We start from the raw sequence: 14,706 nt of genomic DNA on the forward strand, positions 1-14,706 counted from the left end.
CGGGGCCATTAATTCCTGGAGATCGGTGGGCAGGGCCGGCAGGCAGAGATTTATGGGAGAGGCAGACAGCTGTGGATGATTAATGTATGTGTCATCAAGGGCCCCACTCAGCCCAGACGCATACAAACACACACACCAATGCAGGGGCCAGGAGCACGATATGGTGTGTGTGTGTGTGTGTGATTGTGTTTGAGGGCCAGAAGAGGGCCAGAGGAGAATGGAGTCCTTTTGGAAATATGGAGGCAGTGCCTTAGAATACACACATACACACACGTTTGCTTTAGTATCCTTGTGGGGACCAAACAATTGATTCCCATTCAAAATCCTATTTTCCCTAAACCTAACCCTAATCCTTAACCTAACCCTAACCTTAACCCCTAACCCTAAATCTAACCTTAACACCTAACCATAACCCTAAACCTATCCCCTAATTCTAACCCTAACCCTAATTGTAACCCTAAACGTAACCCATAAGCCTAAAATAGCCTTTTTCCTTGTGGGGACCAACTTTTCCTTGTTTTACTATCCTTGTGAGGACTTCTGATAGTAAAACCAAAAAAAAAAACACACACATGCCCCTGTTAGTAAAGCTGTAATATGAATACTGTGAGTTGTATGGAGATGTATGTGATTCCAATGACGGTGCTGCTGAATGGAGTTTGGCCTTGGTTATACCCCTGTGTCATTTCTCACACAGCCAGACAGTGTGTTGATGTCCGTCTCTCTCTCTGTCAGTCAGAGAGAGAGACGAACAGTTGTGTTTGTGTCACCCCCCATCCCACACACACACACACACACACGCCTCTGAATCAGTCGTGTGGGCATACCTACAGTATGTCACACAGACGATTTTGAATAGACAGAAGCTCAGTCTGTGTTTGTGCCTTCTGTCTCGGCACAAATCAGAGACCACTCACTTACTATCAGTTTGATTCACTTCTAATGCTTTATTCAGCTGGGAAACCTGCCCTCTGCATCTGTACTACCCTGATAAAACACCTACCATGTGGTGAGACCAGCGAGACGTGTTACTATATTGTTTGTAGATGCCTTGCTAGAAGTGACTTGTCATCTTGTCAAGGTTTTCCCTCCGCGAGCTGATCGTTATTTGTATCCAACAGTAATAGATTCAGCATTTTATCAGGAGGCAATTGGAGGAATGGGATTAGTAATGTGTAGCTATTGTACTGGTAAAATCAACTGGTCCCCAAGTGCAGGTAGCCTATTGTGCTGCGGCTCAGTTTCAAATGTGCCTGAACAGATTGTCTCACAGTCATTTCTCTCTGTCAACCTCTGTAATCAGTCATACAGACGGGTCGGATGTTAGAATATGAAAGATTGTAGGGAAGGGTAGTGCTACTGTGTATCATATTGCATAAATCTCAAATATTTTCGTGTGAGACAGGTGGTACCAAAAGAGAAAGCAGTCTAAGGAGAATACTAAAACAGAGGATCCTTGTGTTTTTAATAATACATTCAGAGAAGTTACCAAGACAGACAAACAGACAGAGAGAGAGAAAGAGAGACAGACAGAGAAAGAGTGAGAGAGGGGAGTTGAAATGTCACCGGGCACTGTCTGACGCCTCATCACCGGCTCGGCAGGAATTAGCTAGCTGACATTTTACGTAGACGTCCGCCACCACTCCAGATGACAACGTCGCCTGGCGACCAAATTGCAAAGTGTCACTTTGTGTCAGACACAGGGAGATGTCTGAGTGTCTCACGGCTTGTGATGTCTGGAAATTACAGAGAAGCCGGCGGTTGAAACTTGATTTAGATAATGAAAAATGCTTCAGGTCGACGTGACAATGCGGATAAACGACGACAAATGACAGTGATAATATCACAAATAATGATAATCACTGTCCAATCAGTGCGGGGGGATTTGCAGTGCTCTAGCTGGGGATCTTCAAGGTCGCAGTGAGAGGGCCGCGGGTGACAGCTACAGATATCTGACTGAAAGGGATTTAGAGGGAAGCATATGTTGGTTGTTTAGTCTGGGGACTTCAGGGGACAATTGGATAGATTTATTGTTTGTATCTGTATTCTGTGTTGTGATTTGTAGCACAGTTTGTGTATTATTTGATGTAGCATGTTTATTAGGTTATAGAGTTTGTCTATTGTTTCGGTAACACTTTACTTGACACCCAGCGTCATAACATGTTATGACACGGTCATAACCATGTTATAATGTCATAACAGCTGACATAACTTGTCATAACCTGTCATAATATGGTCATAACACTGTCATGACCCATATATTTACACCTGTTGTGACATATATTGTGTTATTTTATGGCTGGTTATGACACCTACAAAAGAGTGTCAAAACCCACATTTATTCAAATGTATTTTTTAACTACTGTGGTAGGTTTTGTGCGTTTTGACACTCTTATGTAGGTGTCATAACCAGCCATAAAATAACTACCATGATATGTTTTGTGGGTTTTTACACTCTTATGTAGTTGTCATAACCAGTATACGCAGTATATGTCACAACAGGTCTAACTATATGTGTCATGACAGGTTATGACAAGTTATGTCAGCTGTTATGAAATATTATGACACGGTTATGACCGTGTCATAACATGTTATGACATTGGGTGTCAAGTAAAGTATTACCATTGTTTCATGTCTATACATCTTCATATCTGTGTATTTCATCGAGTTGTGAATTGGTAAGCTGCTGCTCATGCCTTATGTTGCTCCCACCTAGCTTCCATCTATGAGAAAGCTACATAATGTCTGCCTGTGTACAGCAGTGTACCATGAATGTGTCGGCATACAGAATTCTAGCGGGGGTGTTGCATTTTTCATGCTCCTGTCTCGTCTTTGTGTGTTTGTTCTCTGACCTGAACTAATCTCACAACAATTACATTTTACCTCTCTTTCAACTCTCAACCACTGAAACTTTAAACAAGTTACAGTGAATGTGTCATGGCTCATATCAACTGAGGCTCATGAAGGAAAAAAGAGAGTTTTACATTTGATTGCACCAAATATCGCAGTGAGTTTGTGAGATAATGATGGTTCTGAATGAAAGTATAGATTACTATATGACATAGTACCATCCAGATTTAGCCTTAATGCCAAATCTGACCTCGACTTCACCTGTCAACACCACCGACTTTAAACAACTCACTGTTCTTATAGTGACTCTTACGGAGCAACTCAGGTCATGCTTTCTCACCACGGAGTTGTGAAGGTTTTCCAACAAAGCACATTCTCAGTGCATTGATGAATGGCTGAGGCCGAGGTGTTTTGGGATGAAATCCTGGCCGGTGGCAGTAACGTATGAGTGTATTAGGAAAGAGAAAATCAGGGTGGGGGGATGGAGAGATCGATAGAATTTCATGTGCGGAGGGCAGCAGATAAAAACCTCGGAACCCAGGAGGAGATGAAGAGGTCTGTGGGCCTCATCTGAAGATCGATAATGGATCTATGCTGGCATATGGGACATTTTATTTCACTTTTTTATTGGAATATTTCTGTGGGATAAAACCTCCTTGAGATTAATCATCTTATTACCAGAGACAACAATAGTTATACCTTCATAGAGTCATTATAGACAAAAGTTGGATTACATTCAAAGGCCCTGTTTCGTGATCTAACTACAATATCAATACTGTATAACAGGTCCTAGGGATGGAGAAAATTATATATTTTAAAGCAATGTCATGTTACTGTGTTCCTTCGGTCAGATTAATCTCCACATTGAACTGTGTATCGACAGATAAGTCAACCTAATATCCACCATACATGCACATCCCTCTGCATCCCACTGTCTTTCTATACAGTTAATAAACAGACACTATGGTTCTACCAACTCCTTAGTGAGAGAAACAGTCTGCCTCAGCAGTATTTTACTGTCAGCCCTGGTTAGGAAATGACTGTAGGGACGTTGTCATGTCTGACTGCTAATAAAAACATACCGGGCATTAACTTACAGCAGCACTTACATAACTTACACAAACTCCATTAGGATGTGAAGGCGTGAGCGGCACAACCACTTATCTTGTGTGTGTATGTGTGTGTTTGTGTGTGTGTGTGTGTGTTTACGAGCTATAGGAGCGGAGACAGAATGAGAGCAGCAGAGTAGCCACAGTAATCTGCTCTCTGTCCCTATACGTTCCTCTGGAATGGGGACTGAGGTAGGGCAACTAATTTGGACCAACTTAAAGCCTTTAAGCTAACATCATCACAAAATGGCCACTGTTTACAGTTGATGACACACAAACATGCACACTACTTAGGTACTAATTAGATAACCTAGTGGTTAAGAGCGTTGGGCCAGTAACCGAAAGGTCTCTGGCTCAAATCCCCGAGCCGAGTAGGTAAAAGGTCTGTCTATGTGCCTTTGAGCAAGGCAATTAACGCTAATTGCTCATGTAAGTCTCTCTGGATAAGAGTGTCTGCTAAATGACTAAAATGTTAAGACTGTTTCAGAGGCAGTGTTGTCTTATTTTAGTTCCTTGGGTGCTATATAAATGACTTTAATTGTCAGTAAAAACATTTTTTTTTTAACTACAGTGCATTCGGAAAGTATTCAGACCCCTTGACTTTTTCCACATTTTGTTATGTTACAGCCTTATTCTGAAATTTATTGAATAGTTTTTTCCCCTCATCAATCTACACACAATACCCAATAATGACAAAGCAAAAACAGGTTTTTAGACATTTTTGCAAATGTATAAATAGTAAAAAACGGAAATATTACATTTACATAAGTATTGAGACCCTTTAATCAGTACTTTGTTGAAACACCTTTGCCAGCAATTACAGCCTCGAGTCTTCTTGGGTATGACGCTACAAGCTTGGAACACCTGAATTTGGGGACTTTCTCCCATTCTTCTCTGTAGATCCTCTCAAGCTCTGTCAGGTTGGATGGGGAGCGTCGCTGCACAGCTATTTTCAGGTCTCTCCAGAGATATTTGATCGGGTTCAAGTCTGGGCTCTGGCTGGGCCACTCAAGGACATTCAGAGACTTGTCCCGAAGCCACTCCTGCGTTGTCTTGGCTGTGTGCTTAGGGTCATTGTCCTGTTGGAAGGTGAACCTTCACCCCAGTCTGAGGTCCTGAGCGCTCTGGAGCAGGTTTTCATCAAGGATCTCTCTGTACTTTGCTCCTTTCATCTTTGCCTCGATCCTGACTAGTCTCCCAGTCCCTGCCGGTGAAAAACATCCCCACAGCATGATGCTGCCACCACCATGCTTCACCTTAGGGATGGTGCCAGGTTTCCTCCAGACTTGACACTTGGCATTCAGGCCAAAGAGTTCAATCTTGGTTTCATCAGACCAGAGAATCTTGTTTCTCATGGTTTGAGAGTGCTTTAGGTGCCTTTTGGCAAACTCCAAGCAGGCTGTCATGTGTGTTTTACTGAGGAGTGGCTTCCGTCTGGCCACTCTACCATAAAAGCCTGATTGGTGTAGTGCTGCAGAGATGGTTGTTCTTCTGGAATGTTCTCTTATCTCCACAGAGATACTCTGGAGCTCTGTCAGAGTTACCATTGGGTTCTTGGTTACCTCCCTGACCAAGGCCCTTCTCCCCCGATTGCTCAGTTTGGCCGGGCGGCCAGCTCTAGGAAGAGTCTTGGTGGGTCCAAACTGCTTCCATTTAAGAATGGCTTGGTTTTTGCTTTGACATGCACTGTCAACTGTGGGACCTTATAAAGACAGATGTGTGCCTTTCCAAATCATGTCCAATCAATTGAATTGACCACAGGTGGACTACAATCAAGTTGTAGAAACATCTCAAGGATGATCAATGGAAACAGGATGCACCTGAGCTCAACTTTGAGTTTCATAGCAAAGGGTCTGAATACTTATGTAAATAAGGTATTTCTGTTTTAAATTTTTTATACATTTGGAAACATTTCTAAAAACCTGTTTTGACTTTGTCATTATGGGGTATTATGTGTAGATTGATGAGAAAAAAACATATATTTCATCAATTTTAGAATAAGGCTGTAACGTAACAAGATGTGGAAAAGGTCAAGGGGTCTGAATACTTTCCGAGTGCAGCTAGTTGCCGATACAGTGGGTGTTGCAGTGTAAAACTGTAACCCTGGGAGGATGGCATTTATGATCACTGGGATAAACCCTCTAGATTCCGGAAAGGATGGGAGCATTACACACACACACACACACACACACACACACACACACACACACACACACACACACACACACACACACACACACACACACACACACACACACACAGAGAGCATAGGGATTTTTGACATCTCTTGGGCTCCTTTAGAGAGAGAGGAATAGGAAATACTATCTCCTGGTCGGTGGGTCGGGTGGTGGGACGCATCTCCTTCAGGCACTTGAGGGATGAGTTGATTTACTGTCAAATCTGCCGGATTATCAAAAGTTTCACACAGACCCCAATCTACTCACAGAGAGCTGTATACACACACACCCAGAGAGAGAGAGAGGTTGTGTGTGTGTTTGTGAGCGTTTGTGTGTGTACAGTCGTGGTCAAAAGTTTTGAGAATGACACAAATATTAATTTTCACAGTCTGCTGCCTCAGTTTTTATGATGGCAATTTACACATACTACAGAATGTTATGAAGAGTGATCAGATGAATTGCAATTAATTGCAAAGTCCCTCTTTGCCATGAAAATTAACTTAATCCCCATAAAACATTTCCACTGCATTTCAGCCCTGCCACAAAAGGACCAGCTGATCATGTCAGTTATTCTCTCGTTAACACACGTGAGAGTGTTGACGAGGACAAGGCTGGAGATCACTCTGTCATGCTGATTGAGTTAGAATAACAGACTGGAAGCTTTAAAAGGAGGGTGGTGCTTGAAATCATTGTTCTTCCTCTGTTAACCATGGTTACCTGCAAGGAAACATGTGCCGTCATCATTGCTTTGCACAAAAAGGGCTTCACAGGCAAGGATATTGCTGCTAGTAAGATTGCACCTAAATCAACCATTTATCGGATCATCAAGAACTTCAAGGACAGAGGTTCAATTGTTGTGAAGAAGGCTTCAGGGCGCCCAAGAAAGTCCAGCAAGCGCCAGGACCGTCTCCTAAAGTTTATTCAGCTGCGGGATCGGGGCACCACCAGTGCAGAGCTTGCTCAGGAATGGCAGCAGGCAGGTGTGAGTGCATCTGCACACACAGTGAGGTGAAGACTTTTGGAGGATGGCCTGGGGTCAAGAAGGGCAGCGTGGAAGCCACTTCTCTCCAGGAAAAACATCAGGGACAGACTGATATTCTGCAAAAGGTACAGGGATTGGACTGCTGAGGACTGGGGAAAGTAATTTTCTCTGATGAATCCCCTTTCCGATTGTTTGGGGCATCCGGAAAAAAGCTTGTCCGGAGAAGACAAGGTGAGCGCTACCATCAGTCCTGTGTCATGCCAACAGTAAAGCATCCTGAGACCATTCATGTGTAAGGTTGCTTCTCAGCCAAGGGAGTGGGCTCACTCACAATTTTGCCTAAGAACACAGCCATGAATAAAGAATGGTACCAACACATCCTCCGAGAGCAACTTCTCCCAACCATCCAAGAACAGTTTGGTGATGAACAATGCCTATTCCAGCATGATGGAGCACCTTGCCATAAGGCAAAAGTGATAACTAAGTGGCTCGGGGAACAAAACATCAACATTTTGGGTCCATGGCCGGGAAACTCCCCAGACCTTAATCCCATTGAGAACTTGTGGTCAATCATTTACATTACATTTGACATTTTAGTCATTTAGCAGACGCTCTTATCCAGAGCGACTTACAGTTAGTGAGTGCATACATATTTTTTTTATATATATATTTTTTCATACCCCCCGTGGGAATCTAACCCACAACCCTGGCGTTGCAAACACCATGCTCTACCAACTGAGCTACATCCCTGGCGGCCATTCCCTCCCCTACCCTGGACGACGCTGGGCCAATTGTGCGCCGCCCCATGGGTCTCCCGGTCGCGGCCGGCTACGACAGAGCCTGGCCTCCTCAAGAGGCGGGTGGACAAACAAAACCCCACAAATTCTGACAAACTCCAAGCATTGATTATGCAAGAATGGGCTGCCATCAGTCAGGATGTGGCACAGAAGTTAATTGACAGCATGCCAAGGCGGATTGCAGAGGTCTTGAAAAAGAAGGGTCAACACTGCAAATATTGACTCTGTAACGATCCCGGCAGTCTGAGTCGGGTCCTGTCTGGTGACTAGTGTTTCCTGTTCGTAGTCTCCAGTTTCCCGAGGGTTCGGGAACGCTCCGGGGAGCTCTCTTGTTTTCCGCACCTGCATCCCGTCAGCAATCTGCACACCTGGCCCTCATCATCACCCTTTTTAGGCTCTGGCCAAACATCCAGTTCCTGCCGGATCGTTAGCCATGAACAGTAGGTGTTCTGTGTATCAGTTTAGAGTGTTCTAGCGTGAGTTTTGTTATTTTGTACTTTGTTGAGTTTTTGTGTTCTTACCTCCGTTTTTGTTCCACCTGCAGTCACACGTCCGGAACCTTCACCCCACCTCTGCCTGATGGTCGGCGGCTGCCGAGCCATCACTGGACCCAGTACTGCACCCCCAACTACTCAACCACGCCGCCCGCTCTGTCCCTGGATTATTCTGCACCTTTTGTCGTATCTAATAAACCCTCACCTTCGTTCAACTCTCCTTGTCCTGGTCTGCTTTTGGGTTCTGGCTGAGGGAACTGTGACAGAACGATCCGGCCAAATATGAACCCAGCGGACCTGGACTCTGTTCGCCATGCCATTTCCCAGCAGGAGAAGATGTTGGGCCATCATAGCATGGTACTACAGGAGATCGCGTTGTCAGTTCGGAACCTTTCTACCGGCCTGACGGAGGTCCAGAACCAACGCCAGTGTCCGGTGGAGGACTCACTACCGGTTTCACCCATCTCGCCTGCCGCTTCTGAAGTTGTGTCCCTCCGTGAGCCCAAGGTTCCGACGCCGGATAAATATGAGGGGGAGCTGGGAAGATGCCGTTCCTTCCTTATGCAGTGTGGATTAGTGTTCGATCTACAGCCCTACTCTTATGCCACTGACAAGGCTAGGATAGCCTTTTTGATTGAGTTGCTGCGTGGTCGAGCGCTGGAGTGGGCTTCAGCCGTTTGGGAACGACAGGATCCCTGCATGGCTTCATACCAGGGGTTCACGGCCGAGATGAGGAAGCTCTTCGACCATTCCGTCCGAGGGAGGGACGCAGCTAGGCGTCTGTTTTCTCTTCACCAAGGAACTCGCAGCGTGGCCGACTTCGTGATCGAGTTCAAGACGTTGGCTGTGGAGAGTGGGTGGAACGAGGAGTCTTTGCAAGCGGCCTTTTACCAGGGCCTGTCGGAGCAGCTCAAGGATGAGTTGATCTCCTATCCGGAGCCTAGTGACCTGGACAGCTTGGTAGCCTTGTCTATTCGGGTGGATAATCGAGTCCGAGAGCGAAGGAGGGAGAAGCAATGGGGTCCGTCCAATCGATCAGCTTCTCAGTTCCCAGTCGGGTCGGGTGGTGGACCAGAACACGTCGATCATTCTCCACCACTAAGGATTAGTGGAGAGGACCTCTCTCCCGATTCTGAACCCATGCAAGTGGGGCGGCACGGGTTAACCAAGGAGGAGCGTCAACATAGACGTAAGACCAACTGCTGCCTCTACTGTGGTCGCTCGGGACATTACCTCTCCACTTGTTCCCGGCGGTCGTCAAACTGCCCGGCTCGCTAAAGTTGGGAGGACTTTTAGCGAGCCAGTTTCAACCTCTCAGTACCTCTGTCAGACCCCGCTTCCCGGCTACCCTTGTGAACAGGAATCAGAGCTTAGCGCTTAACGCTTTTATCGATTCAGGTGCCGATGGAAGCTTTCTTGATGCCGAGTTGGTGGAACAGCTGGGGCTTTCCAAGGAGCAATTGCCGGAAGCCATTGAAGCGACCACTCTGAACGGCAGTAGTCTGGCACGTATCACGATGAGGACTGAACCGGTTAAGATGCGGTTGTCGGGGAATCATTCTGAGATGATTTCATTTTTCATTCTGCCGTCTTCCCATGTTCCTCTGGTCCTTGGATACCCCTGGCTGAAGGAACACAATCCCACGTTCGATTGGGTGACGGGCAAGGTAACGAGTTGGAGCCTTGATTGTCATGCTAACTGTCTCAAGACTGCCTGCCCCCATTCGGTTCCCAGTCAGGTGATTGAGGCTAAACCCCCAGATTTGTCCCTGGTTCCCGAGACATATCACGATTTGGGGGAAGTTTTCAGTAAGCAGAAGGCTCTGTCACTTCCTCCCCACCGACCATATGATTGTGCCATCAACCTGGTTCCTGGAGCTGTCTACCCCAAGGGAAGGTTATACAGTATCTCCCGACCTGAACGTGAGGCGTTGGAGACCTACATCAAGGAGTCCCTAGCTGCTGGTCTCGTTCGTCCCTCGTCATCACCCCTGGGGGCAGGATTCTTCTTTGTGGGAAAGAAGGATGGCTCTCTTCGACCGTGTATTGATTATCGGGGGTTGAATGACATCACGATCAAGAACAAGTATCCCCTGCCCTTGATGAGTTCTGCCTTCGACTCCTTACAGGGTGCTACGGTGTTCACCAAGCTAGACCTACGCAATGCGTATCACCTGGTCCGGATCAGAGAGGGGGACGAGTGGTTGACGGGTTTCAATACACCGATGGGTCACTCGAGTATCAGGTGATGCCGTTTGGACTGACCAATGCTCCAGCGGTATTCCAGAGTATGGTGAACGACGTCCTGAGAGATATGATCGGTCTCTTCGTGTTTGTTTACCTGGATGACATTCTGATCTTCTCGAAGGAACCTTCCGACCACGTCCAGCATGTCCGGCAGGTTCTGCAGCGATTGTTGGAGAATCGCCTGTTCGTGAAGGCCGAGAAGTGCGAGTTTCACGCCCACACTACATCCTTTCTCGGGTACATCATCTCCAGGGGTGAGATTAGGATGGATCAGGAAAAGGTTAGAGCGGTTCTGGAATGGGTCCAGCCCGGTACGAGATTGCAACTCCAGAGATTTTTGGGGTTTGCGAATTTCTACCGCAGATTCATCCGGGATTACAGCCGTGTGGCCGCTCCATTAACTGCCTTGACTTCCAGTATCAGGACCTTCAAGTGGAATCCGGAGGCGGATCGAGCGTTTCTGGATTTGAAGAGGCGATTCACCAACGCACCGATTCTCTCTCAACCGGACACGGCCCGTCAGTTCGCCGTTGAAGTGGACGCGTCTGATGTGGGAGTTGGCACCATCCTGTCGCAGCGATGCTCCACGGACAGTAAACTCCATCCCTGCGCCTACTACTCTCGTCGCCTTTCGCCTGCAGAGAGGAATTACGATGTGGGTAACCGGGAGCTTCTCGCGGTGAAACTTGCCTTGGAGGAGTGGCGCCACTGGTTGGAGGGGGCGGAGCAACCGTTTATTGTCTGGACTGACCACAAGAATCTTGCTTACGTGCAATCGGCTAAACGTCTCAACTCCCGTCCAGGCCAGGTGGGCGTTGTTTTCGGACGATTCAAGTTTGCCCTGACGTTCCGACCTGGATCTAAGAACGGCAAGGCGGACGCCTTGTCCCGGATGTTCTCCAAGACGGAGGAGAGTGGGTCCAAGACCGAGACTATTCTCCCCCGGAACTGCGTCGTGGGAGCAGTGATGTGGAAGATTGAGGAGGAGGTGCTGGCGGCCCTTCGGACTCAGCCCGGTCCCGGTAACGGTCCACCCGGTCGGTTGTTTGTGCCTGAGTCGGTTCGTCCTGCTGTCCTCAAATGGTCCCACGCCAGCAAGATGGCTTGTCACCCGGGCGTGGCTCGGACTATGGCGTTTCTTCGCAGACGCTTTTTGGTGGCCTGCCATGGCCGAGGATACTCGGGGTTTTGTTGCTGCCTGTCCAGTGTGTGCGCAGAATAAGAGTACCAATCGGCCCAGCGCTGGACTACTTCACCCCCTTCCTATTCCCCGCGTCCATGGTCGCATCTGGCCCTGGACTTCGTCACGGGGTTGCCCGCTTCTGAGGGGAACACGGTCGTTCTGACTATCGTGGACAGATTCAGCAAGTTCGCCCACTTTGTGCCTATTGCCAAGCTTCCCTCTGCCTCGGAGACGTCCGAGATCCTGGTTAGGGAGGTTTTCAGGGTCCACGGTTTGCCCAGTGATATCGTTTCCGACCGTGGCCCTCAGTTTACCTCTGCTGTCTGGAAGTCCTTCTGTTTGGCCATTGGAGCTACAGTCAGTCTCACATCTGGTTTTCACCCCCAATCCAATGGTCAGGCGGAGAGAGCCAACCAGAAGATGGAATCCACGCTACGCTGTCTGGTCTCTTCCAACCCCACCTCCTGGGCCTCTCAGTTGCCTTGGGTTGAGTATGCCCACAATACTCTCCCCTACATCTGCCACTGGGATGTCTCCCTTCCAGTGCCTGTATGGCTACCAACCTCCCCTGTTCCCTTCTCAGGAGAAGGAGCTATCAGTGCCTTCTGTTCAGGCTCATATTCGTCGTTGCCACCGGACCTGGCATCGGGCCAGAAAGGCACTCCTTAGAGGTTCGGATCGGTATCAGCTCCAGGCGAATCGTCGCCGGATCCCCGCTCCCACCTATACCATCGGAGATAGGGTTTGGTTGGCCACACGGGATCTTCCGTTACGGACTGAGTCTAGGAAGTTGTTACCGGAGTTCATTGGTCCGTTTGTGGTGGAGAAGGTGATCAATCCGGTGGCAGTTCGACTCAAACTACCGAGGACGCTCAGAGTCCATCCCACCTTTCATGTCTCCTGCCTCAAGCCTGTCTTCCTCAGTCCTCTGTTGCCTCCTCCGCCTCCTCCTCCTCCTCCTCGGATGATCGGAGGTGGTCCTGCCTACACGGTGCGTCGCATCATGGATTCCAGACGGCGGGGCCGGGGTTTCCAGTATCTCGTGGACTGGGAGGGTATGGTCCTGAAGAGAGGAGTTGGATTCCGCGGCGACAGGTCCTAGATGCTGACCTCATCAGGGATTTCTACCGCCTCCATCCTGGCGCTCCGGGAGGTCCGCCCGGTGGCGTTCGGCCGGAGGGGGGTACTGTAACGATCCCGGCAGTCTGAGTCGGGTCCTGTCTGGTGACTAGTGTTTCCTGTTCGTAGTCTCCAGTTTCCCGAGGGTTCGGGAACGCTCCGGGGAGCTCTCTTGTTTTCCGCACCTGCATCCCGTCAGCAATCTGCACACCTGGCCCTCATCATCACCCTTTTTAGGCTCTGGCCAAACATCCAGTTCCTGCCGGATCGTTAGCCATGAACAGTAGGTGTTCTGTGTATCAGTTTAGAGTGTTCTAGCGTGAGTTTTGTTATTTTGTACTTTGTTGAGTTTTTGTGTTCTTACCTCCGTTTTTGTTCCACCTGCAGTCACACGTCCGGAACCTTCACCCCACCTCTGCCTGATGGTCGGCGGCTGCCGAGCCATCACTGGACCCAGTACTGCACCCCCAACTACTCAACCACGCCGCCCGCTCTGTCCCTGGATTATTCTGCACCTTTTGTCGTATCTAATAAACCCTCACCTTCGTTCAACTCTCCTTGTCCTGGTCTGCTTTTGGGTTCTGGCTGAGGGAACTGTGACAGACTCTTTGCATGAACTTAATGTAATTGTCAATAAAAGCCTTTGACACTTATGGAATGCTTGTAATTATACTTCAGTATACCATAGTAACATCTGACAAAAACATCTAAAAACACAGAAGCAGCAAACTTTGTGAAGACCAATACTTGTGTCATTCTCAAAACTTTTGACCACGACTGTATGTGTGCAAATGTGTGTACGCATGTTCGTACTTTGCTCCAAATAGGCTACCCAAGAAAGACAGAAGGGCTTCTGCCCAGAGAACCAAAAAAATGCTTCAATTTTCCACTTGAGCAGATTTCAATTTACACACACATCTCTCTCTGTCCTCTGGGTTATTGACAGCATTAAGACTGCTGTGATAAAAGATTGGCCACTTAGTGGGACTCAGACTTTGTTTTTCTCTGCTAAGGACACTCACTCACAGAATGGCGAGGGTGGCTATAGTGAACTGTCACTTTTGTCACTGGTGGGTGTACCTCTCCGATGAAGGATCTTATGCCCAAATAGGTTGGTTTTTAGTTGATGAAGAAACATTTTCCTATTTAATTTATATTTCTGGATATTTCTTAAGGAGGTGTGGTGCCTAGAATCATTGTGTTTATGTGTGGCAGACATACTGTGTGTAGGGCCAGAGCATTACAAAGCAGCCAAGGGCAGCCAGCTACTCTATCCCCTAGCCTTTAAAACAAAGAGTGTGTGTGTGTGTGTGTGTGTGTGTGTGTGTGTGTGTGTGTGTGTGTGTGTGTGTGCGCGCTCTCCTGCATGTGTGTGTGTGTCTGTGTGTGTGTGGGCGCTACTGTGTAGTTGTGTGTTTGTGCGCTCCTGTGCGTATGTGTGCGCGCTCCTGAATTCACATGTCTGTGTCTCCCACCCTTTTGTGGAGCCATTAGCATTGCTATCAGGAAGAGCAGACCCAGATGCATATGTCAGGCCACTGAGAGTCAATTACCTCAGCCAGAGACAGCCATTGTGTTTGTCTGTGTGCCCTGGCCTATTGGTATTTAAGACAGATATATTACTATAGCCGACTCACTGATCAACATGAACTTTACCTGGCACTTTATGGAGAGACGACACCACCCCGAAAGTCTGACATTAACAAATTGTTATCTTTGAGTGTTTTATTATACACTGAGTGTACAAA

At 47.7% G+C, this 14,706-nt stretch overlaps 1 protein-coding gene across 18 annotated transcripts in view; it reads left to right on the plus strand.

Annotated features, from left to right (window-relative positions):
* The window catches only part of nrxn3a (neurexin 3a), a 504,060-nt gene that overhangs the window by 124,798 nt on the left and 364,556 nt on the right, over positions 1–14,706 (plus strand). The gene's annotated exons all lie outside the window — the stretch shown is intronic.

This window comes from Coregonus clupeaformis, chromosome 25 (genome assembly GCF_020615455.1).
Source record: "Coregonus clupeaformis isolate EN_2021a chromosome 25, ASM2061545v1, whole genome shotgun sequence".
Classification (NCBI taxonomy): Eukaryota; Metazoa; Chordata; class Actinopteri; order Salmoniformes; family Salmonidae; genus Coregonus; species Coregonus clupeaformis.